The 26,613-nt window shown below is 29.9% G+C and overlaps 1 protein-coding gene across 3 annotated transcripts in view; it reads right to left on the bottom strand.

Annotated features, from left to right (window-relative positions):
- Positions 1 to 26,613, bottom strand: part of Dyrk2 (Dual-specificity tyrosine phosphorylation-regulated kinase 2) — a 395,412-nt gene that overhangs the window by 292,341 nt on the left and 76,458 nt on the right. The window contains exon 1 of one of the 3 annotated variants that reach the window (XM_075356128.1): positions 12,309 to 12,391. The exons of 1 other annotated variant lie outside the window; for it this stretch is intronic. The gene's annotated coding sequence lies outside the window, so the exon portion shown is untranslated. Of the gene's footprint in view, positions 1 to 12,308; positions 12,392 to 26,613 lie in introns of those variants that run through there. One more of the 3 variants, XM_075356127.1, reaches the window with a different exon arrangement.

Genomic DNA, 26,613 nt, shown 5'->3' with positions numbered 1-26,613 from the left:
ACATGTGCACATACTAAAAACCGGTAATAAAAATAAACAGGAGAATAACTGGTTATCAACCTTGTTCTCACTCTCTTTCGCATGCACTCAAACTGCGAGCCCGAACACACACACTTACACGCACACAAAACACACACACACAACAAGAAATAAAAACAGAAAGTTTATTTTAAAAAAAATTGATTAGTAAATTATTAAAAATAAATGTGTTAGTTTTGCGACTGTTTATAAAAAAAAAGGGGTACAGGTAATCCTAAAAGTAACAAAAAAAACAAATAAAGCCCAGGAGTTTTGTATTTTTCATCGTTTTGAGAACTATTTATGTAACAGTTCGAATTGGTTACACAAGTCTGTATTATTGTAGTTTTATCTACAATAATAATCATATTTGATGGATGAGATGCGAGTTGATGTCGAGAGGTTTATATAACTTGAAGCGAGTTTGATTAACTTAACACTTTAATCGTTTGTGTCTTTTTTTTGTTTTATCAAAATTAATACGTCGGAATTAGTACTAGAAGTAATACCGCTTAAAAAAGCACTATCAGTCCTAATTATTTACAAGTTTTTATTAATCTTTTTGACTATTAAACTTGTTAAAAGAGAATCCTTTAAATTAGGATTTTTTTTAAATCTTTTTTATAAGGAAATAATTAAGAAAAAAAATTTAATAAATGTGGTAGCAAAAGAAAAAATAATTTAACTAAAAAAAAAATAAAAAAAAAGCTAACTTAAATTCTGAAAAAGCTCAGTAACATCGTTACCATAGTTTTCGTTATTAAATATTTTTGTGTTCCTACAAAATTTAAGTAGATTATTTTGTTTACCTTGATTTTATTCAATCTACTCATCGTGCAACAATAGAGATATTTATAAAAATTCAGACAAATTTTTAATTAAAATTAGGAAATTGAGTGCTACATTAATATACAAAAATCTGACAAAATTGTTTATGCAGGTCAGATGATAATTTTCTACTTTCTTAGCTTTTGATTATTTTGTGTTTTACGCAAACATCAAAAATTGAATTTGTGATTTAGTTGTATACAATAAAAAAATTGTAATGTTTTCGTGATTTAATAAAAATAATTAATTGACTTTTCAACAACGTCTAAGAAAAAAACAAATTGTATATATACTTGAAACTTACATAATAAATATAATAAAAAATAAAAAACAAATAAACATCAATTTATATTAATTTTTAAAGTTAATCTATTTTCATTTAACATCATTATTTTGAAGCCTGTTTGGACTTACGGGCTTGAATTGTGGAGTACAGCGTGCAACTCCAGTATTGACATACTTGAACGCTTCCGGACAAAAACACTGTCAAAAATGCTCAACATACCGTAGTACATAAGTAATATAATGACCTCAATTGCGAACCGTTCGGCAGGAAATCTGTCTGGTCAGTCTACGGTATCAAAATCGTTTGGATCGGCACCCGAATTATCTGGCAGTCAATTTGTTAGAAAATACGATCAGTGGTTTTTCAAGATTGCTGAGGAACAATATTCTTGGTTTGCCTTATCGCATCGATTAAGGTGACTTTATGGTCTGGCCGTACGGAGTGCTCATCTACTCCATAAGCCGCTGGGTCTGTGGCACATTATTTAAGTGAAAAAGCATCAAGAAACATTAATATACTACAATTTTTACTTAAAAAAATAACTTTCTCATTAAATGATTTCTTAATAATGACAAGGTATTGTCGTTTCAGTAACTTCAAAATTAAATATTACACTGTAATATCAAGGATAAGAGTAGAAGACAAAACTACATCTTCAAAAAAATGTACTGAAAATCCTCCGTAGATATTAAAACGTATCTGTAGTATCGAATCGGGTGAGGCGAAAAAGACAAAAGTGTTTATGAGAAACAGAATGTTCAATTCTGTAAAAAATTATTTCAAACTATTTGATGCATCGTAGCGGTAAACCTATTGAAAAATCTTAAGAATGGAAGTTTTTCATAATTTTATTGGTAAATTAGATTTCATTGACTCTAGGATAAAAAGAATTTTGTAATTAACACTCTCAATAGTGGATTTTAGCTAAAAGTTTAAATAAAGAAACAAACGATAATTAAAAATTGGATTTTTTTTAATACAAAACATTCAGAAACTATTTACTTCGAACAATGAACATATGTGTTAAATATCTACAATTTACTTGCAGGAGAGAAAGCCCAACATCGATGTTTGTTTGAAAGCCTATATTCCGTTTATTTTGGCTAGCACCCTGTAATAATTACCGACTGATGGATAATGAAAAATTAAGTTTTTTAGCGTATGAAAAAATGATATATCTGACCGGGCCTCGAATACAGAACGAAAGGGAGAAACGCTACCACTCCATCAAGATAGGTAAAACCACAAGATTTTAAAAATTTAGATTCGATTTTTTGGAATTTAGGGAAAGATTCACTGTTAATCATACGTATTTTTTAATTAACATCCGGCAGCGCCAAATAATTTGGCTAGTAAGTAATAATACATAATACTTAAATACATAAATTGTAAGGAAACATATATTTCAGATCGATTATTGTTTAAAGTACACACAATAAACATAACATAATTCAAAAGAATTATTTAAATTATTAAAGTAATTAGAATTTAACAATAAAACTAGTTTCTTTTAAATTATTTGGAAATAAATATTTAATTTTTTTCAACATTATCAAATATAATTTTCAATAAATAAACGCATTTCTTCACACTCACGTTAATTATAGCAATGCTTGAATATTTACTTCGTAAATAAATTATTAATTATCTAAGAATATAAATAAAATATTTCCTAACCAATGTCAAGGTTTTTTTTTTTGAAGAGGATTAAAAATGTAATACAAACTACGCACATAAATAAACGCAAAAAACGCGTAATGTAAATTCGGTTCATAAATGCTCACTATGATAATAACTATATTTAACATTCAGCACGACTTTTTGTCGTAGTATATTTAGGACGTAATATAGCATGAATACAAATTAGTTTTTTTTAAAGTTTTTTATTACAACAAGAAATAAATCACATGCGGTTATATAATAAGAAACTCTACAACAGATCTATTCGTTATACTACAACCGTTGTAATATTTAATTATTTTGTAACAATAAAAAAAAATACTAAATAAATAAAATAAAAATGTATCCCCGAAAAAAAAATCTGATCAGTTACAAAAAAGCTATTAATCTGATAAAAAAAATTATGCTGAATAATATATATTAATTTGTGCAGAAAGCTATATTAATGAAAAAACCAAAATCGCCTTCAAAATAACAAAAGTACTGAGGATGCATTAATTTTTTTTAACTAATCATATTGCTCTTAATTTCAAGTCTAAAAAAGAAAACAACATTGCTGTCTTCTAAGATCTTTTTTCTTTTTCTATTTAGCCTCCGGAACCACTGTAAGGCATTACTTCAGAGGATGAATGAGGATAATATACATGTATGTAAACAAAGTGTAATCTTGTACAGTTTCAGGTCAACCATTCCTGAGATATGTGGTTAATTGAAATCCAACCACCAAATACCGGTGTCCACAATCTAACAACATCGGTATCCACGATCTAGTATTCAATCCGTATAAAAAGTAACTGCCTTTGCTAGGATTTGAACCTTAGAAACTCTCGACTTTGAAATCAGGTGATTTACGACGACCAGTTTACCACTAGACCAACCCGGTGGGTTTACAATTTATTTCAGTTATTATTTATATTTTGTGATGACAAAAAATTAAATATGTGTACACTCTATTTTATAAATTCTAGGTTTTTTTTACAGTTTTATTATTTTTACACGATAGAAGATATAATTTACTAGTAAATGTTTCATTGTTTTGTTTTGATGACACAACACTTGATGGCGATCAAGTTTTCGAGTTGAACTTTGTCGGCTGATGCTTAATAATTAATTTATTTAATTTGTAACGATTTATTTTCCGTAATTTCTTCAAATGTAACACTGTATGAAGTATATTCATTGTGACTATGTTTCTTCGATCTTATTTAAATTGAATTACTTTTCAGTATACATATTAATAATACATACATACATATTAATACCCACCGGGTTGATCTAGTGGTGACGTGTCTTCCCAAATCATCTAATTTGGAAGTCGAGAGTGCCAGCGTTCAAATCCTAGGAAAAGCAGTTACTTTTATACGGATTTGAATACTAGATAGTAGATACCGGTGTTCTTTGGTGATTGGGTATTAATTAACCACACATCTCAGGAATGGTCAAACTGAGAACGTACAAGACTACAGTTCATTTACACTCATACATATCATCCTTATTCATCCTCTGAAGTAATACCTGAACGGTAATTCCCGGAGGCTAAACAGGAAAAGGAAAAAAGTGTACATATTCGAAGACAATCAATTCCCAATAATAAAATAAAATGAATTGAGTTATGTAAAACTGATGATACCAAAATTACTACTTTTGATATCATTAGATCGATAGACATCATCAGAAATCGATAGATCATTTTTTAAAAATGCTTCACTGTTCAAATATAGTAGCAGGGATTGTTTCATTAAACATACTTTCGTAACCCATAACAATATAATTCAATAACCCATATTTTTTGGAATAATGAAGTAAGAGAAGTAGAGATGAATTGAAATGAAGAGAAGTAGATGAATTAAACGAAGAATGTAGAGAATGAATTATTTTTGTAATATATACCTTATACCTTAAGAACAGTTTACGCTAAATATTATACCAAAAATACATGAAGTACATAAGATATTTATGCAAATGTTAAGGAAATGATTGGTAATCACTCAGTAATAATAACGGTAGTGGATGCGGTTGAATTTCCTTAGAAGTCTTTTAAATGTTAAAACTTGATATCGAACTAACAGTTCTAAAAAGTAATTTAACGGACAAAAGAAGATCAACTATTAGAAATGAAGACGTCAAGAAACGTTTATTAGTTGCAACTCTTGTAGTAAACGACTTGTACTAAAGTTCATCGCACTCTACCCAACTTTTATAATAAGAAATAGTAGGAGTAATAAAATACGGGTATATAAAGAAACAAAAAGAAAAGGGTGGGGTATGAGATGTTTCAAGGCTAGAGAAGCGCATCCTCTGCATCGAATCTGATGATTTCCGATTCGCGCCGCAATATGTAATTGGCAATAGAGAAACAGACAAAGCAAAAAAGGTATTGACACCGAACTAAAGATCTTCTCGATCTTATACTGGCTTCATGACTTCACGGCACTTCAAAATATCCGCCGCTATGAAAAGTATCAATACAATCAAATTCGTCTGATCGTATATACTGCCTAACTGGAACTCGAATAGATACAACAGTGTACTCACATATTATATTGTAAATGTAAATCCATGGCAAAATAGAATTAACTATCTTATAAATTTATAGTGGATTCGACAATCGGACTATTACGTGATTCATTTTATCGGTATTCTAAGAATTTTCGGGTCTTTAACCTCCATAAAATTCTTACCTAATAACTGCTTTTACTGTAACATTTATAGCTTTTCCAAAACAACTATTAATTTTCAAAACTGGAATCTTTATGATTTTTTTTAAAATTAATATAATTTAAAAAAAAATACATTTTATTCCATTCAATCAATTTTCAGAATTATTTTCGACTAAAACATAATAGTTTATTAATAAAATATAACTATATGAAATGTAATTAGTATGTTCAACAGAAAAATAAAAAACTGCCAAATATACACGTCTACACACGGAGAATATTTATTAAAAAATATATATATTACTAGAGTAATTAAAACAAATCATCTGGGAACAAAAGCTACATAATAATTTAAATTAATTATATATATTAAATAGCAATTTAAATATTATAATTTATAAGAGAGCTGTTAAGAAAAACTTACTAACAAAATACCAATTAATTTTTTTACAGTCCTAAACGGTCTTCTCAACGACTTAGTTTATCAGCGAGTGATTAATTAAAATATTGTGATGTATAGTACGAGTATAACACTCTAGCACAATTATAAACACATATTATAATTAAGTATCCAACTAAGATGAATAATATAATACTTCATTAGTTGATGTGTTTGTGCGAAAAGTATTACCTGAACGCATACATCATAACAATTTTTTTCTAATTAGAAAGTGAAGGAACGATTTTCAAATAGTATAAATCAGTGGTTCCCAAACTTTTCCGAATCGCGGCGCCCTTTTTCAATTAACATTTTTCCATGGCGTCCGACCCTAAGTAAAAGTATGACTACTCATAAGTAAGAGATAAAAATAAATAAAACTCGTGTATCTTCATTATTTTTTTAACTTTATTAGCATTAAATTAATAATTATAAATGTCTTGGTTCAATTAATTATTAAGCTTTTACAAGCTCCCGCAGCTCCCCGGGACGCACAGTTTAATTATCTGCCAGAATGAAACCGGAAGCTGACGGGATATCCGAAGCAGTATTTGATTGGGACCTTTATCAAAGGGTTGTAGCTACCTGTCCTGTATCCCTTGTTTTTTTATTGATATTGAACGACAGTATTATGTTTGTTCACCAGTTCAGGATGTGCTCTTAATTAATTAGAATCCAGCACAAAAAAAAATTGGGACGTCAGGCACAGATAAATTTAATATATCTCCACTTTTTCTAAACCGTAAAAACGATTTAGATCAAAGAAATACAGAGTGAGCTACATAAAACCGATCCCACAACACGTAACCGCTATAGAATCGGTAAATTATGTTGGAATGAAATTTTATGAATGATACGGAAAAATTAAATAAGAAAAACGAAAAACGTAACTTAAATGTTACGTTTATTTACCTTACTGTTACAAAAGATGTTCAAAATGACAACCCTGGGCATCGATGCACTTTTGTGCTCGACTGATCATATTGAGAGTCGTCTGACATAAAACGTTGTGGTCAATTGCGTTTTCTAATTGAATGTTTTGATGATTGTTGAGATTAGATGCAAAAACTCGTTCCTTTAAGTAGTCCCAAAGGAAAAACTCGCATGTAAACAACTCTGGGGAACGTGGAGGCCACCGTCCCATGCTGACACCTCGTTCATTTGTGAAAGCTGCACGAACGCGATTCAGTTTGATGTGCGACACGTTGCTCCGTCTTGTTGGAAGAAGCTGTTTTCTTTTTCATTATCAGTTAATTGCGCATAGAATTCTTCGAAAATTGTGAGGTAATCCTGTGTATTGACAGTCCGGTCAAAAAATATTACTCCCACTATACGATTACCAGAAAAGGCACACCAAAAACCAATTTTTTCATCGTGAAGTGCACGCTCGAATACCTCGTGAGGATTTCTCGCCATTCAATAACTGGTGTTCTGCGAATTAACATGGCCGGATAAATGAAACGATGCCTCGTCTGACGTGAAATACAACATCGGATCTATCTGTCCACCAATAGTCTTTTCGAGTTCAGCTGCAATAATGAAGTGGTTTCGGTTTGTCTGTCTGCTTCAGCTGTAATGCGGAAAGGTTTAAATATTAATTTATGAAAACTTTTACAAGATGTGTAACACCACATTGTTGAGAGAACTTGCGCAGTAATTTTTTTGGACTGGCAGTAATTCTCCTCTCAATATCGGCGATGCCCTGCGGAGTCCTAGCGGAAGGTTGCCTATTTCGTTTTGCATTTGAAACCGAACTTGTAGTACGCCATTTTTGTGCTACTCTTCGCTAGGATAGGCATTTGGTAATTTTTCTACGAATTTTGACGTGATTCTTCAAACGATCCAGAACAAATATAGGCCTCATCTATAGCTATCCTCTCCTGGATTGAATAAGGCATTGTATACAGATATAACTGCACTCAGAATACTGCACTGACAGGTAAACACCTGACAAACGGCAGCAACAATCAGTAGTAACATATGCATCTACTAGTCGCGCTAGTTGTGTGAGAGTATTTCATAAGTAGTGTTGGGTAGCGGTTTCATTATGAGTTCGGTTTTATGTTGCTCACCCTGTAGTATAGAAGTATACTCAGCGTTCTTAGATAAGCTTTTTATCCTTTAAATATATTTATAAGAAATATTGTACATCGCACCAGATGTGTAGCCATCTTTGTACTTGTACATGGAGTACTGTCCATGTGCAGTAATGTATCAAATATAATATCCGCTTCCAGATCTAAAACCGTTAATTAAATTTTTTTATATATATATATATATATATATATAAGTCTCCCCCACCACCGAGAATCTTTAAAATTGTGAACGACTATGTATAATTTTTCATATACAGCACGTATCAAAATTTTCACATAGTTTTATGTATACAATATTGCGAAAGCAGTTACAGAAATATCTCAATAAAAACTAAAATAGCACGCATGCAAACAACTATGGCATCTGTAAACTGTTACAACAGAACGTTAACCAAGTGACTTTGTCCTAGAACCGTTAGCTGTACTTGAAACTTCATTTTGCATTAAAAAGATCTTAAATTGTTTTATCTGTTTTGTTCTGTTTTATTAATTTAATTCTTTGAACTATTTCCATTAGCTATTCTACGGTTTTTACCTTAACTTATAATTTTTCAGTTATTTTTAATAGGCTAAAACGGAGTTTTACTTTTACTAATTCTTTTATCTTTCAGTGTAAGAGAAATATGTTAAAATAATGATAACTCAAAAAACTCTACGAAAATAATTTTAAAATTGTAGTCTTATACGCAACGCGAATGGTCTGTTTATAAAATGATATTACCTTTCTACTATAGCAATGATACTCGTTATATGACTAGCCGACTGTCATTAGATCATTCATCATTTTTCTACGGAGCTTGCACTTCATAATGATGTTTAGAAAATAAAGGGAAAACTGTATCAGACAAAAACCAACATATATTTATGCAAACTGCTGGAGAAATTTTATAAACAAAAAATAATAATTTATAAAGTCTTGTTACATTAATACGTTTAAGGGAAATAAAAACCGTTAAATCCGCATAACAATTGTGAACATAACCGAGTAAGTCGATATATGGAGACACAAGGCTAACCAGGCAAGTATTACGGCCTTGGAAACTTGAGTCATCAGTCGCAAGTGACCTTTTGTCTTTTAACTGCAAGATTCAGCATGCAGATGCACCGACATGTACAATAATAGTTTTCGCTATAATATATTTAAAAAAATAAAAACAGTTTCATTGTTTTTAAGTTAAAATTCCCAACAAAACTGTTAGGAAAATATTTTTTGTAAGTATATGATAATATAAGTATATAAAATTAGATAAACTAATATAATACAATTGCGATAAGCATTTTAATTTTTATAGATTTCTTTTATCAGTGTTATTTTGCTCTCCCCCCCCCCCCCAAAAAAAAACAGACCTAATCAAGTAATCTTAAAAGGCTCTTAAACAATTAAATAAAACTTTTAACGGGTCAATATTATTCTTGCCATTTCTGAAGTAGAGTATACGACTGGTAGACCCAGAAATATAACTGATAATCTCGTTTAGGTAAACCTAAATCATTAATAATATTCAAAAGTTCTTCGTTAATGTAGGCAGTGTTAATTCTGAGAACATAAAATTATAAAACAATAAATAAATTATAGAAAGTAGTATTTTATACATGACTGTATACGACATTATATAACGTTTGTTTACATCAATTAACCTGAAAACGAAACTGGTGTACGTCATAAAATTAAAAGGGAATAAAAAGATAAACACAACTCTTTTCTACCTTTTTTTCTTCGATCTGTAGATCGCTTGGCTTAGTTTACCTAACCGTTTTACCCTCTCAAGATAAAAAAGGATCAGCTTTTTTTATCTATTAAAAGCGATAAACTTTTTGCAAAATATTTTCGTAATGGATTATTGGGAATTAAGGGATTAGAGTATTATTGAAATCAACGAGGGATTTCCTTCAAAATAATTATTATATTGAAAATATATATATTCGAATAAGAAATATTATAAGCCCTTTCATATCCGATTCACCGATATGATTCACCTTTCATATCCGATTTCATAATGTATGCAGTTGATACATATATTCTATTCCTATGCTCAGTGGTACTTTTCGTATTTCAACTACCGTTTTAATCTAGAAGTATACCATACATTTCGTTTATACTTATATTTTATTTCTTGTAACTATTATGTTTGTTTTTTTCGTATAATAAGACAAATTTCTTTATTTTTTAACAGGAAATATGTCTGCCCCATTTCTTTTGATAAAGAGGTGCTGCTGTATTAGAAACTTAAAAAAATTAATTTATTTCCGATAATTTCCATAGCAGTAATTATCTCTACATTTCTGACTGTTCTAAAGGTAGTATAAAAAAATAATAAAACTTTGTTTTTCTGTACGCCTTACATATTTACCTACGAGTTTGAAGCGATAACAGCGATACACCCTAGAAGGACACCTTTTTCGGTCTCACGGTCCCCTCAAACCCTTCCTAGATGCACGTATGTCTAGAAAAAATTGAGATTTATTTTTTCTTAAAAAATCTACAGACGCTTTTTACTGCATGGAATAAATAAAAAAGGCGATCGCCGCTCCCACTCGCGAACTAAATCAATTGCAAGATCCAAACATCCTTTCCCAACTTAAGAAGGCGAAGAAGATCGCAGAAGGACAACGATGAATGAGGAAAAAAAGGGCCAACAGTCGCCCGACAGAAGAGAGAAGAGGCCTGCACTTTCCCTCGTGTCACCCTTTTCAGGGCCACGAGACAACTGAAGGTTTACGGTTTGTAATTTATTTACAGCCTGTTTTACGGAAAGGCAGGCTAAAGAAGACAAGAATAGTGATGATCGACCCGCTACCACGGACTGAATCCAGCCGAGATGCAGCAATGAAGACAGCTCGAGTGAAGAAAGTCTTTGTCTCACCAACTATCCAATCTACTTCCTAAACCTTACAGTTATGTCATCGCCGGCAAATGCGATTCGGCGATCCCCGGAAAGGGGATCCTATTGCATCCTCCAAACACCAAGGCCCCCGAAAGGCGCATTTCTGCTACGCCGGAAGGCTCGAGCACCGAAAGGACGTCAGGGGACGGACTGTAGGGGAATCACGTCGGGATAACGAAGCATCACCACATACGCGGCTAGTCTCCTAAGGTCAAGTCCCCGTCAAAAACTTTCTTCCCGGTCTGGAGGAACGGAACACAGCAAATAATTCCGTCCGTAAATAGAACAAAATAAATATAACCGCCATTAAATAAATAATTACCCGCCCGAAAAAAAAAAAGATACAACAAAAAAAAAGAAAGAAAGATACAAAAAAAAATAAAAAAAGAAAGAAAAGATAAAAAGAAAGATACAACAAGGGACTTTATCCAGGTTCTGCGATTAGTAAGGAAATACATAAATCTCCCGCTGTCCTTGCGTTCCGTTCCGACTTTGAAGCTCTATAATTTTCTAAAAAATAACGGTAAAATATCGAGAATGATCTATCTTTTCCGCATATTTTCGTTTGCAACTTGACAATTTCATATCGTTACTGAAATTCTATTTTCCAAAAATTGAGGAAAAACTAAAGAAAAGTTACCTGAAAAAACCAAAAGAATTTTTATCTGCTGAGACTCGACTTTATACCTCCGTAAAAGCTCAAAAATATTCTATAAGTATTAATTGTCCAATTATTAATCTTATCCTGTTTATTTTCGCGTACGTGGGGCGTTTTTCATTAACCTGTATTCCATTTATCGATCACTTTTCAAATAATAACCATTTCAGCTAGAAATTGTTATTCCTGGAATTATTTTTGAAATTGTATTGTACTATTAGAAACGCCTATATTCATTAAAAATTAATATAAAATATAATACAGAAGTCCAAATGCCTGAGATTTAAAAGGTTAACATGAGTGTACTTTTTTTATAAATGACAACTGAGATTTCCACACATTTCATAGAAACTTTTCTTTCCTTTACAACACTTTCATCACGTTGTTAATTAACTGAAATAATTAAACTATTAAAGATAGTTAGTAACTGTTAAAAAAGTACATGTTTTATTGTATTAAACAATTTCCTAATTTTTTTACTTACAGCCGAAAAGTATTTAAAAAAACTTATATTAAAATCGTGAGAAAATTTTTTTACAATATTAACAAGATAGATAAAGCTGTATTCGTAAGTATAATTAAATATTATTTAACAAAGTTACGGAAAGCTGAATTTACATTACCGGAAAAAGAGTGCGTAAACGGGGGTATATTCTACGTGTAATTTCCGTAATTCCTACCATTTATTTTTTTAAATGTATTATAAAAATATAACAATAAAACAAAAAACAAGAAGCTAAAACGCTTAATAAACTTACTTTTTTTACATCCAATAGTCAGTAAGACATAACTCTTCAACGACAAGCTTTTTCTTTCGTGACGCATACAAAGTACTTTATAATAAACTACGTTTAGCATTAAAAACAATTACCGAGATAAACAAAGTATAATCAACTCGCCGCTTGTTAGAACACGTTTTGTTGTTTATAAATTTAATACGTTAATTTTAAATAATGAGTTCGCATATAGAATGAATTACAAAATATTAATAATAACTACTATTAATAAGCTAAAACAAGTACTTCTTTTTGTTTTTATTAGAATCCTCGGTGTTAATAAATAACTCTCTATCAATATTAGGACGGTACAAATGTTAAAATCAGTTTTATATTGGCCTTGGTTGAAACATTGACCCTCTAGGTTCATCACTTCTTCCTTGACAAGTGAAAGGAAGGAAACGCCTCCAAGTGCTCTATTCTACGACGTTGTTGATGTTTGTTGCTATTCCTGAGGCGGACGGTCCCGTTCTTTCGTTTGTTGGTTAGAATTAAATGGCACTCATTTGTCCGATAGTGACAGCTAAGAGAGCGACTCGAGTGAAAAGACACGAAGCGAGACGACGAAGTTTTACTCGGTATAAACAATATCCGAACATTACTGTCCAATTCTTCAACATTTTAACCTACTTGCAGCAAACAGTAAAACCACAATAATCATAATGAGTAAGTGCGCGTTCGTGACAACCGACTTTCACACGTTCAAACAAAACAACGAAAATATTTTCTATAACAATTGCTGTATATTTTATTTTATGTAAATTTTTATAATTACACTTTAATTTCACGGTATTCGTTACTAACAAATATTTTAAATAAATTCTGAAAATATTAAAAGAAAACGGTACATCAAATATTTTATAACAGTTGATAAAACAAAATAACAAACTGTAGTTTAATCAAGATATATCTTTAAAAAAAGACACATATTCCTTATGAAGAAGAAAAGAAATATAAATAATACAGGTTCTTCTACCGTAATTGTTTATGTAATATGCTAATGATATGATACGTACAGTAGTAGCATCTTATACTACTATTCAGAAAACTATCAGTTTAGGAAATTTACTAAATCAAATTAATAGAATAAAATAATATTTTAAAATCGATAAAATAAAGCGAAAAAATCTCATTTAAATTATAATTCATAAGATGTAAGTTTATAAATCATAAGATGTATAAATAATTTTAAGTTATGTACAAAAAAGAAAACTTGGGCGTAGAAGAAAACATACTACAGAACCAGTCTCTTTTGGCTAACGTTAGGACAAATGAAAAGTTATCACTTTATAAACATAGAGAACGTACATCATGTCTTATATATACGCACAGGTAACTCTTTCAGTTAATAAAAATTATATTTAATAAAGCTTTATTTTAATATAATTATTTGTATTTAATTTATACGTAGTACCGTTCTCATGCTTGCATCAGTTCGTAAATTGTTTCAGTAATGTCGCAAATATGCAACATAATGCTCTTTGAATAGAAAAATGAAAATTAGCAATTTAATACTTAACAATTTTATATATAATGCTTAAAAGAAACTTTAGATCTAACACCAATAAGCATTATTATTATTTTTTTGTAATATTTCTCATAAACATATAATTTTTGAATTAATTTTTTGTTTATTTTTTATTATTATATTAAATTTTTTCTTAAAAATTTAATGTAAATAAATATAAATACTATAAACAAATACTGAACTACGTTTACGTCGCATTTGCTAATTGCAAAAAAAAAAAAAATTAAGGTACATACATAGTGAACTTCATTCATCTAATAATAAAAAAAAGAAAACTAAAATTATTTCATGCAGTATAAAAAAAAAACAAAAAAAAATAAAATTTACAAATGGCTTTACAACAATAACACTACAAAAATGCAGAAATAAAATTATTTCACTCAAATATAAAAACACAGGTAGATAAAATGAGCTACCAAATAAACCCTGAAATTAAAAAATGTCAAAATAAAAGATCCAGAAAATAAATTTCATAAATTTACATCACAATAAAACAGTAATTATATCGTCCTCTGTAGTGGAGTAGTAGTGTCCTCAGCCTTTCATCCGGAAGTTTCCGAGTTCGAATTCCGGTCAGGCTTGCCATTTTAATTATACTACGAAACATAAATTTCATATACCCAAGCAAAAGGTTTCAAGTTTACGTGGAGATCTCTGCTTACTTTTGTAACCAATCATTCCTGATAGAGTACAGTTGATAAAAAATAAGTATATAAAATAATATTTCCAACATTTTTTAAAAACTTGCTTTATACTTTTTAGTCATACTTTAATCAAATTATTATGACATTGTATGAATTTAATTAGTAGGTTAATTTGGATTTCAAAGGATAAAATCATATATTAAAGTTTCTAATATATTAACAAAATATGAAACAAATTTTCAATCAAACAAGTAACGAAATAGTGGAGTTTTTATTTGATCTACTTCCGAGGGAATCATACAAAGCCGAGTGAATAGCCAGGAGCTACAAGAATCATGTGGAGCCGAGTGAAACGTCAGGAGCTGTGTCTCAACATACTGCTCGCCAAAAATCATCTACCAGAAATCATTAGTGTGTGTGTGTGTGTGTGTGTGTGTGTGTGTGTGTGTGTGTGTGTGTGTGTGTGTGTACGTATATATATATATATATATATATATATATATATATATACACTAATGACGAAATGTTGTCAGATTCGAAACCACAATAACTCCCGGACTAAGGTTTTGTCATTTTTTTATGTCAAACGACTATCGGATTTGTTTCCTGCGACTCCAAAAGCCCCGTATAACCGTTTTGATAATTTTGTAATTTTTTACATCCGCACTCTTAATTTACCCCCGTACGGAATCATGTTGGTAAAAGTAATGATGGTATACTGTTTGTCACCCGACTTTTGTAACTGTGCAAAATTTCATCAATCGGCAATATCAGGAAGTATGTTAAATTAAGGATGCAAGATTTGAGAACAAACATGGAAAAAAACATTGTGAGTTTAAGAAAAGCAAGTGAGTTTAACAAAAATTATAGCAATACCGTACGTATAGTTTAAAAAAATTTCAACACAAAGGTGTTGCAGTAAAAAAAGATAAAGCCAATAATTATATCGCATTAAATATAAATAACATGCAACGAAACGGTCCGTAATAATAATAATGAATTTTTAACACCATTAAACAATACAAATTTAATATATATATATATATATATATATATATATTATATATAATATAATGTTGTTATAATATAATTTGTTACAACAATGTTGTAACAAAAATTTGCGTAAAACAACGTACATATTATAAAAAATAAATTTAAATTAAAAATCAGCAAACATCGTTACACCTTCAAGTAACGCAAGATTAAAAAAAAAAACAAACTATAATATAAAACTGATAAAATCAAATCTTTAGTAGTAATAAATGATGGTGCAAAGCATTGCATCCCGTTAAGAACACTTAGATTTCAATTAACAGTACTTTAATTCATCTTTCCAGAAAGGATAAATAAGAAAGATATTTAACAATAGAACTTTTATGAATATAAATAACTGCTATACTCGCATGATAAACAGATTTATAAAGGCTAGAAATCTTACGTAAACAAAGAATAAGATATAATTTATAACGGGTACATCAAATGCAATTATTTTTATCGCAAGTACAGGTAATGAAAAATTTATTTTTTAAAAATTTTAATGACAATTACATGATACATATATATACACATGTGTGTATATATATACACACATACATACAATCATGAAACAAGTCTGGTTGATCGTTTTACAGGATAATAACAATATTAATTTATTAGATAAAATTATTCAACTGTTTTCTGGTTACTTTACACAATTCACAAGAGGTCAATTTCAATACATGATCAAGTTAAACAAACGTCATGTTACAAGTTGTCCAGTGGTTATATAAGTTTTAAAATAAACAATTGAATAAAACGAAAACATTGTAATAAAATAATTATAAAAATTATAAAATATTTTTCGTTTTATCGGAGACAAATAAAAAAAAAATTAAAGAAGTAATTATTTAAAAAAAAAACTGATAAAAGTATTGCATGATTTTCCCGGCTATTAATAATAAAAATTAAAAAGAGGTAAAGCCAAAAAAGAAAAAAAAAATTTCTAGAGGTGGGGAAAAAATTTTCAAGAAAACGTTTTCTAAAAATATTCATATATAAGTTAAGCTTAACAGAGCTGCTTAATTGATGTTTTCTCTAAAACTAACACCTTCTTAAATAAAGGCTTCAATGAAATAAGAAAAGAGAATTTTCAAAAAGCTTACTGCATTACGGATCCGGGATCTATAATTTAAAAAAAAACTCTTACGCAGTCCTTCGAAAGAAGACCGACTTTCTAAGTCTGATGCCCTCACTATACCGCAATCAGAATCGCACTGATTTTCAGAGTACGACGCACTACATAGGTTCGATTAACGAGTAGACCCTATATACAAGCATCAAGTTTCAATTCACTCACCACTGCGACTCTGCATAAGTGCGTATGAAAAATACACCACTACACAATCAATATAACCTCAAATTGAGATTATATTGTCTGTTGTCGACATTAAACTGAGGGTAACTAAGGAACCACCCAATCTTCATCAAATTGTCATATGCACAACCTCAAATACACTACTACATCATATCTAAACTTCAATGAAATTGATCCAATTATTTCAAGAATAACTACCTCTAAGACTAGTGAGTCTTGGAGGTATTTGAGGCCTATTTAAATAAAATTGCATACATAGACCTATAAATATACAAGGAAACCCCAATATAAACGAATAGTATTTTGTACTCTCAAACGTATTTCAAAAAACGTAGAAAAAAATTATTTTCACCCGCCAATCCAACAGTGCGATCGAAAGTAATACCGTACTTTTCTCTGAAAAGTCGGTAAAATTCTAAATATTTGTCGAGAGCTCTATGTATGAAGTATTAACTTTCAAAAAATGTTTGAAAAATAATTAAACCGGAGGAGATAGAACAAAATAACAAAACTTGTATTTTAAAAAGAGATGGGGATTGTTTTTGAAAAAAGAAAATTTGGGTTATTTATATGTGCATTGTAGGTAATAAAAATTAGCTATAATAAAGATTTCTCTAAAACGTATCTGAAGAAAACCGAAATTGGTTTTTTGCGATATTACCTCACCTTAAAGAATTTAAAAAAAAATAATATGATTAATGCCCCATATATATAAATATTTGAGCTAAATTTGAAGAAAATCTTTCGGTCAATCCTGAAAAGCCCAAAAGCAGTGACACACACATACGTATGTTTTTTTTGTTTTGGTAAACTAGATGGACCCTAAAACGAAAAGATTTGCAAAAAAACCCGATACCCTATTTTTGACATGGTCACCATACTTCCGTCGGGACAGTAAAAGAAGATTTCTAACAAATTTCTGTAGTTTTACCGTCGTTTCAATGTTAGAATAATTCCGATTTTTAGTTTATAAATAATGGAAAAGGTATAAATTTGCTGACTAAGAAATAAAAGCAAAGTTATTTACTACACTAGCGTAAATATGAAGTAACTTTACTACCATAATGGAAAACAAACAGTAATGTTTTAATAAGTGAATAGGAATAAATTTCAGGAAAACTTTAATTCTTCCTACACTGATCCCTAAGTCTAAAATCAATAAAGGACTTCTCTCTTCATTCTATGACTGCCTGGAGTCTCATAATACTTCATCGAATATTACAATTGTGAAGGAACTAGGCATATAATAAACAATAACGATCATCAGCAGTAACAATAATTTAGTAAAAAAAAGTAATAAATTAATAAAAGAAAGACATTTAAATAATATGAGTTTAACGATAATAAAGTACTATATTCACTGTTAAAAACATATTCTACTTGACATGAATAAATTGAAGACAATGAGATCTGTAATTTATTAAAATCATTCGTTTTAGAATCGTTATTATTAATATCATTTTATTATTACATCTACTGTTATCAAATTGTTCTCCACCCAGCATATCTTTTCTTTTCTAATAAGAATAAGCCACAATTCAGAACTCCCAAAGACATATTTCTATATAATAGAACGTATAAATGTAGATATTAATGAGTAAAAAATAGACAATTCAAATATATTCAATCTATTTTTTTCAAACTTTTGTACTGATATTTTATTACTAATGAACGAACTAGAAACTTTTAACTTTACACGACCGTTGTTCCATTCTCAGTCTATGTAGCTAATTTATTCATTATCCGGGCGAGGGCGCCATGCTGTGCCGGTCAATTGAAAATTACAGAGGGGAAAACGTTATGTTACGGTCATGGGAAAGAAGAACAAAAACGCTCGAAATATACACAGGACTGTGCATGCTTGCTTTTGCCCTTGTCTCCAAACAATCTTTGATCCCTTTTTTATCGTTCAGGTAGGCACGTATGATCATAAAAGATAACCAAAACTAATATCGCTTTATATAATATTCTACGATGTAAATTTATACCACAAACAAAAGCTAAATGTATTCCAGTATTTTTTATTTCATAAATATTAATTTTTTTTATATCGTAGCTGTGGATTAAATACTCCTGTCTGAAAACCGACAAACTGGGTGTTTTTTTGTTTTTTTTTAATAGCCCAACAAATACTCATATCCTACGGCTAGAATAAATTGTAATGATTTTACAATAACAAAAAGATTTAATAAAAATGAATATCGAGGAAGAATCAGAATTTATTATGAATGAAACCTCGGTGAAAGATACAATCTACCTCAAATCAAAAAAAGTATATATCCCCTAACGGATAAAGGATGCATAATATATTCACCCCGTAGAAAGAGGGATCAATATATTAATATTTTGCTTAACAAGCAAATAACAAGCAATTTGCTGAAGGGGAATAATAATTTTAAAATTAATAAAATTTAATTTAAATTTAATTTTTTAATTTTAAAATTAATAATAATTTGCTTGACAGGAAATTTGTTTAACAAGCAATATTTTGCTTCAAGAATAACAATGATAAGTTCCATCATGAGTTTGAGTATCAATTGCATTGACACTTTTCATAAAGTGGCAAATCCCCAATATGTCATATTGCTTGGCATGCTTTTTTACTTTAGATGCAATAGTATATTCAACTTGACGAAGAATATACGGGGATGCCGCTTCACTGCTTATGTTCCTTTGAAAGCCGGCATGAGATGCTTGCTTTCTGATAAAGGCTACGAAATATTTGGGCGAGAATGTCTCTTTTCGGATCGGTTACAACCTTAAAAATACAGTACTTGTCAAACATAAAATGTAACCTCAAAAATGCTCTCAATTTAATTGAAATAACTTTAAATAAGAAATTATTTTAAAATAAATGCACTATTGATAATTATAATGAGGATGAACAACAGATTTATAAAATCTTTTATACTTATATAAATAAAAAAGAAAGACTATTATAAGAATACAAAAAGAAATGAAAAAAGACTGAAAAATGCTTAACTTTTAACCTTTTTTCCTTTTTTACTGCAAAGTACAAGCGGTAAAATAACTATCTTATAAATATAAATTATAAATATTTATTTAATAAAATAAATACATGATTATCTTAGCGCCGTAGTTAATTTTAAAGAAACATTTAATAAAAATTTCATAAAATGTTTTTATACATCATCGATCAGACAAACGTTTAATTTTGTTTTTATTTCAATATTACTCGTATAAAAACACAATAACAAATAAATATTAATTGATGAGCTTTTGCGATCTATATATAATTTAAGGCAATTTTAATTGGTCCTGAAAAAATTATCTAAGACTCGCAGTTTCTTTCAAATCACAACAATATATAAATTTACTTCTTTTAACAATGAAAACAGTACGTTTAGATCGGAAAGTCGCCGTGCAATATGATTTAGAATTATATGGTGCACTTTGTTCTTTCGGGGATAGATTGGCTGCCCTGTGGATTCGTTAAGCGTTGTTCAGTAATAAACCAAGACGTCAGTTGAGTTGTGATTGAATGTGCTTCGTTTCGTTTATCGGAATCGATAGTTACGAGAAATGTAAAGGTTATTTCGGTAGAGGACGTATTTTCCTCGTTTAACATGTCTTTCGTGAAGGTGACAAGTATACTGATTTAGTGAAGCACAAGTTTTCTGAAAAGTTTCTAAATACTCCTCTTTCTCGCCGCAATGCAGTTCGAAATCTTATCGAAAGATTTCAGGCAACACGGTCTGTTGAAGATGCTGATCGAAGTGGAAGACCATCTAAACTAAACATACATAAGCAGCTGCTTGATATTTCTGATGCTAATGGCCGAAAGTCCATCAAAGCCAATGCCTAAGTTACCACAGCAACAAGATATCGGACTATCTACTACAGAACTGAAACTTTTCCTCTACAAAGTAAGTCTGCTCAAGAACTGAAACCTACGGATCATGTCAAAAGACTAAACTATTTTCAGTGGTTTAAACGTTTTATTGACCAAAATTCCGTAAATATCCACAACATTACGTTTCTTTTTACAGATGAAGCCGTGGTTTGATCTGAGAGGGTATATTAATTCACAAAATACACAGCTGTGGTCGACAACTACTCGACATGAATTACACAAAGAATCTTTACACAAAGCGAAAATTGGAGTCTGAGTCGGTATGAGTAGAACGCGCACTGTGGATCCAATCTTTTTTGAAAATACAGATAATAGTAATCGTTATTGTGCTGTTTTAAAAATTTCATTAGTTAGTTAAGAAATGGAGATCATTCACGGTTGGCTCCAACAAGATGGCGTCACGACACAAACAGCTAACAGGTCAATGACGTTTTTACGGAATGTTTTTGGTGAACGAATCATTTCGAGGGGTTTTTAGCCAGCACGATCGCCCAATCTGAGTCCCACTGATCACTTTATTTGGGGGACAGCGAAACAAGCAGTGTATCACAACAAACCACGCAAGGTTGACGAACTAAAAACCGCAATAACGCCATACGTAAAAGACATTCCAAAACATGTGCAGGTTAATGTTTTTGAAAAGTGTGCAGTGGAGGTCATTTTCAACACCTTCTATAAACTATTCCAGTTATTGAGATATCCGTTTATATAAAATAATGAAATAAAAATACAAGGTAATAATTAAGTTTCGTCATTACATTTCCATAATTCCTGTGCATAGCAACTTTCCAACAGCAACTATTGAACAATAAGCAATCCCCCCTCCCTCGGCCCGATGAGAAGAGGGTGATATGTGTGACTTGTAAATGAGATACGTGTAGTATTGTACACAGACTCAGGCCGACCATTCCTGATCCATATGGTTGAATGAACCCCAACCACCAAAGTACACCGGTATCCACTGTCTAGTAATCAGATCCGTATAAATGCAACTGAATGTTAGCTAGGAATTGGATCTCAGAACCTTCGACTTCGAAAATCAGCTGTTAAACAACCGAACTGCGAGGAAGAGGTAACTAAAAATTAAATATAATTTTAGAACTATTACGAGTAGAGTAAAAAATACAATGTTAGTAAAACTGGCCGAATAGTTTATTTCAAGGGGAACTATTTTAGTTCCCTTTGCGAGGCAACTAGCTAGCTGTATTGGTATAACTGTCATTTTTTTAACATAGTGTCAGGTTCAACTTCCGGCAAAATTCTGAATTTTTTATTCATAACTTAAACTATAGTTTATCTGTAACTATCCAGTATAAAGATATCAAGTAAATGTTACAGGCAGATCTGTTTAGGCGATAATTTACATGCGTCTGATATTTTTTTAATTTTTTTTTAGGATAAACACAAAATTATAATAAGCTCTCATCAGATAATTTTTGTTATATTATTACATATAATTAAAGTTAGAAATAAATATCGATCCATTTAGACAAATAAAATTTATGAAAAAATTATTAACATAAATTGTTATTAGATAAAATGTTTAATATATGTGATAGACTCTTACATACGTTGACTCTATCACTTCCCAGGCATCATTCATGAATAAGCAAGTTTCAATAAAAGAATCCTTTTAAAATCAACAAATTTAACAAAGGATTGCTTCCAAATTGTTTATTGAAGTGTTAACTTCACCGATTGAACGAACAGTCGATGTAATATTTGGTTTTTAAATCGATTGGATTCAGGTTGAATTCTCTCTTATACTCTTAAATAATTTATAGCTTTATTCATCTCATTTCCAATCTGTATGAGCGTAAAATCCCAGCCGTAGTCGTTGAATAAATATAAAAATATTTCTGCCAAAAAAAAAAATTAACACCGGGAAAAGTAAAAAATAAAACTTTTACAAAGTAAAATACTAAAAGTTAATGGAACACACAATGTTATAACCTTGCTGAGGACAAAATAATTAATATTTGACATCTTAGTGGTGATAGTAATGACATAATCGATAATTAAATTTACTAACCACGTTTCATAATGAATTTTTATATATATATAAAAAAATAAAAAAAATACTCAATTTAGACACGATGTAAAAAATGCTGTACTGTGAATAGAATTACAAATTCTTTAAATTTGTTGATCGATTATGGGATGAAAAAATCAACAAGCCGTTATAGACATTTTTAAATTAGTCTGTACTAAAAATAAAATAAATCTGTTTGAAAATTATGACTAATAATTACGGGTTAATCTCAAATGGATATAGAAAAAAAACAAAGGAAACATTTCGTTTCCTGAATTAATGTTAAATATGTCATAAAACCCAAACGTAGTTTCAACGGAAACTAACTTTTAATAAGAGGTTTGTTTTTAACATAACGGTTGTTGTTTTTTTCTTCGTCTTAAGTCTCAAGTCGTTAAAGCGAAATGAAGATACAGACTGAGACAGGTTAACTTAAGTCACGAACTGCTGGGTGCAAGCAAAGGTCGTTTACTTCACCGGCGTTGGCGGTGGCAGAGTATAACAGATTAGTTTTGATTATTAAGGCCTACATGGTTTCTACGGTAATGTATCGTAACGGCAACAAATAGAAATAACGAACAAATTTAAAACTACCGAAGTACTTTTACTATTGCATCGTTTGAAGTTACCGCTGTCAGTTATGTCACTGCGCAGCACCGTTGAAGACCGCAGTTCGTCGTCGTACTGTACTTGTAACTGCTAGGTATAACAGTTGAAATAATTGACCCTCCGGCTTACCTTGCCCGAAAATAATCTGTTATTTTCCCTGACGATTCCCGGCAGCGACTTGTAATCACGCAATGCAATTTTATATTTAGAATTAAATGCAGTAATCATTTCCTACAAAATTAAATCAATGTTCCACGGCGACGTAAATCATACAGAACCCTTCAGGATAAGGGAAATTTAAGCAGTCACATGACCATTTTCTAAATCATTACTTTAAATATATTATATTAGGACCGGAAGAATAGATATATTTATAAACGCGCTCAACCTTTAGACAAAATAAAAACGTATTTATTAACTGTAAATAAAACATAACTCCTATACAACGCACTTCATTCATGTTAGGAAGTTCTGTTAGTGAAACCGTATTTGACTCCCGATATAACCAGTTATCAGTAGCGGTAAGAAAATAAACATAACAATAAGTAAATAAACAAACAATTTAATGATAAATTTTAAAACAATATATAATTCAATAAGATTAGCGTGTGCCGCGCCAAACATTTTCAGTGACCTTAAGGACACGGGCCACCAATAACAGAGTAGAACATTTTTATTATATTAAAACCAAAATAAGTGGGATAGATTTTATTTGGTATTTTATAAATACAAATTTGGTGGTTTTGATTTTGCGCTGCGATGAATAAATCAAACATATTTTCTCATTTATTATTACAGTTTTAAAAACAGTTCAACTAGCGTATAAAAGATGAAAATCTCATAATTACTTCCAATCTTGGTATTTTACATCCCCGAAATGATTTCAAATAAATAAAAAAATGTTAAATTATAGGAAACAATATTTAGACAGTTTAATTACATAATGTAAAATAAATAACGTTATTCTTTTAATAAAATTCTTCAACAGAACAAGGATATTGAATTATTTTCTACCTTCTAGTTAATTCATCTTGTCTTCCTGATTAGAATGTCTGTTTAAATGAACTCCTAGGTCGTTATGGGAAAACGAGCGAAAATAGTATTTAGATATTTCTTATGAAATTTATGAAATACTACATTGCTTTTATTTTTATCCAACCACGTCTCTGAACTTTAACATGCAACGGGAAGGTTTAATTTTGTTTTATAAATGCTCTGTGATGTTTGGATAATTTAATAAAGCATAAATAATATTCCAGACGGCCAGTAATAATGTTTCCTGAAGCAGTTTTTTTCTTAAAAAAATAATAATTCTCTTTTTAAATATTTCAAGACCAGATCAATTAACGAGTGCAACTCTTGGATTAGAGAAAATTATGCGTCGTAAAAGATAAGAATTATATACGAGTTAAAAAAATTGTTTATATAATATTAAAACTTAATTATTTTCTATGTTATTGATGCGATTTGAAAATTAATTGAAGTAAACCTTAGGTGCACGCACTTGGAAACAACTGTATAAGTGTACAGAATATTCTATTCTATGTTTATATGAAGAACTGTACTCTTTTTTAAAAAGACGATTGAGATTTCCAGCGGTTGTAATGAAACTCATTTCCTTCACAACCTTTTTTTCTTCATACCATTATGTAATTATATAACGAGATCATAAATCTACTAGCCGGTCAGGGCTCGCTTCGCTCACCCAACCGGTGAGGGGGGGGGGAGTGCGGAGCGTTCGTTATCCTCATGGTTGTGAGAATATTAAATATTTTTCAGATATTTATTAAGAAAAATGAATTAGTCATTTTACTTTATTATACTTTCATGTCATGGTGACAAAAATATAATGAAGTAAAAGGATTAATTTTTGTTTCTTTAATGAATATCTTTAATATCTTAACTCCGAAGTAGGCTAGCTAGGGTCTCGATCTACGATTTAAAAACTTCCCTGGGAAAACAAGAATGTATCGTGAAAATTTGAAACCAATCGGTTGATTGGTTCTCATGTGATGCTGTTGCAAACAAACAAACAGACAGATCCACAAACTTTGAATTTATGTAGTATAAGATGATACTAATAATTGTTCAAATAATTGTTCAATGAAAAAAATTATCAGATCTTAACTGGGAGCTGAAGAAAACTTTGTTTTTTAATTACCGCCATAATGAAACTAATCATTGGAAAATGTTTAAAATTATCTAATTAAAAATGATTACTGTTAAATAAAACTACGCATTAATTATATTTACAATTTTTTTTTACATATATATATATGGCCCCTTACGAAATTATGAAACAGTAAGATTTCACTACGGGAAAACAAGTAAAAAAAAACAGGGTATTTTTATTCATAATTTTCCATAATTCCTACAGGATTTGTTTAATAAATTGAAACTCAACCAAAAAAAGCAAAATATATATTACAGTTTTTATTGAATATAACTGTATTTTTCTATCAAGTGGCTTATAATATGTAACTCCTCTGAGACAAGTTTTCTTTGAATACTTGTGATCATATTTTTTAATCGTGCAATTCATCTCATTTTATAGTTAAATTTTAAACAGTCAACACAAATTAAAAATCTTTATGGTAAATATTAGATATAATTACCATGTAGAAATTAAACAACAGTAAATAAAGAGTGATATACAATCCCACTAAATCAAGCAACCGTAATCGTAAAGCCAATTGTTAGGTAATTACATTCATTTTAATAAAGTCAGTACATTTTTATCGGTGAGAAATATCTTTAAATAAACTGTTATTAAAACATATCACGCTTTATAATAACACAATTTTAAACTAATAAATTTTACACAAATTTAAACGTTAAAATATTTTTTTGTAAAAACTCTCTATGTTACAGATTAGATAATCAACGAGAACATAAAATAAAATAAAAAATCTGATGTGGACATCACATGACTTCCTTGTACACCTATTAAATTAATATACATATTTTTAAAAGTACATAAAATTTTATTTATTTATAACTTCTGATTTTTTCATTTCTTTTTTTGTTATTATTGAATTATTATTTATTACACATTTTTTTTACAATCACAAGCTAATAATTATTAATAAATCAATATATTTAAATTTTTAAAAAAAGTTAAAAAAAAGAAATGAAGTCTTCATTCTTTTCGAACGGTGCCCCCGGGGCATTTGAAAATATTATCATCCGAGGAGTACCACTGGTGGCGGATGAGGTGTCATTTGAGGGGCTCAAACATTTTTTCAAA

This window comes from Lycorma delicatula, chromosome 2 (genome assembly GCF_047948215.1).
Source record: "Lycorma delicatula isolate Av1 chromosome 2, ASM4794821v1, whole genome shotgun sequence".
Taxonomy (NCBI): Eukaryota; Metazoa; Arthropoda; class Insecta; order Hemiptera; family Fulgoridae; genus Lycorma; species Lycorma delicatula.
This window is presented reverse-complemented; position numbering and strand designations above follow the sequence as displayed.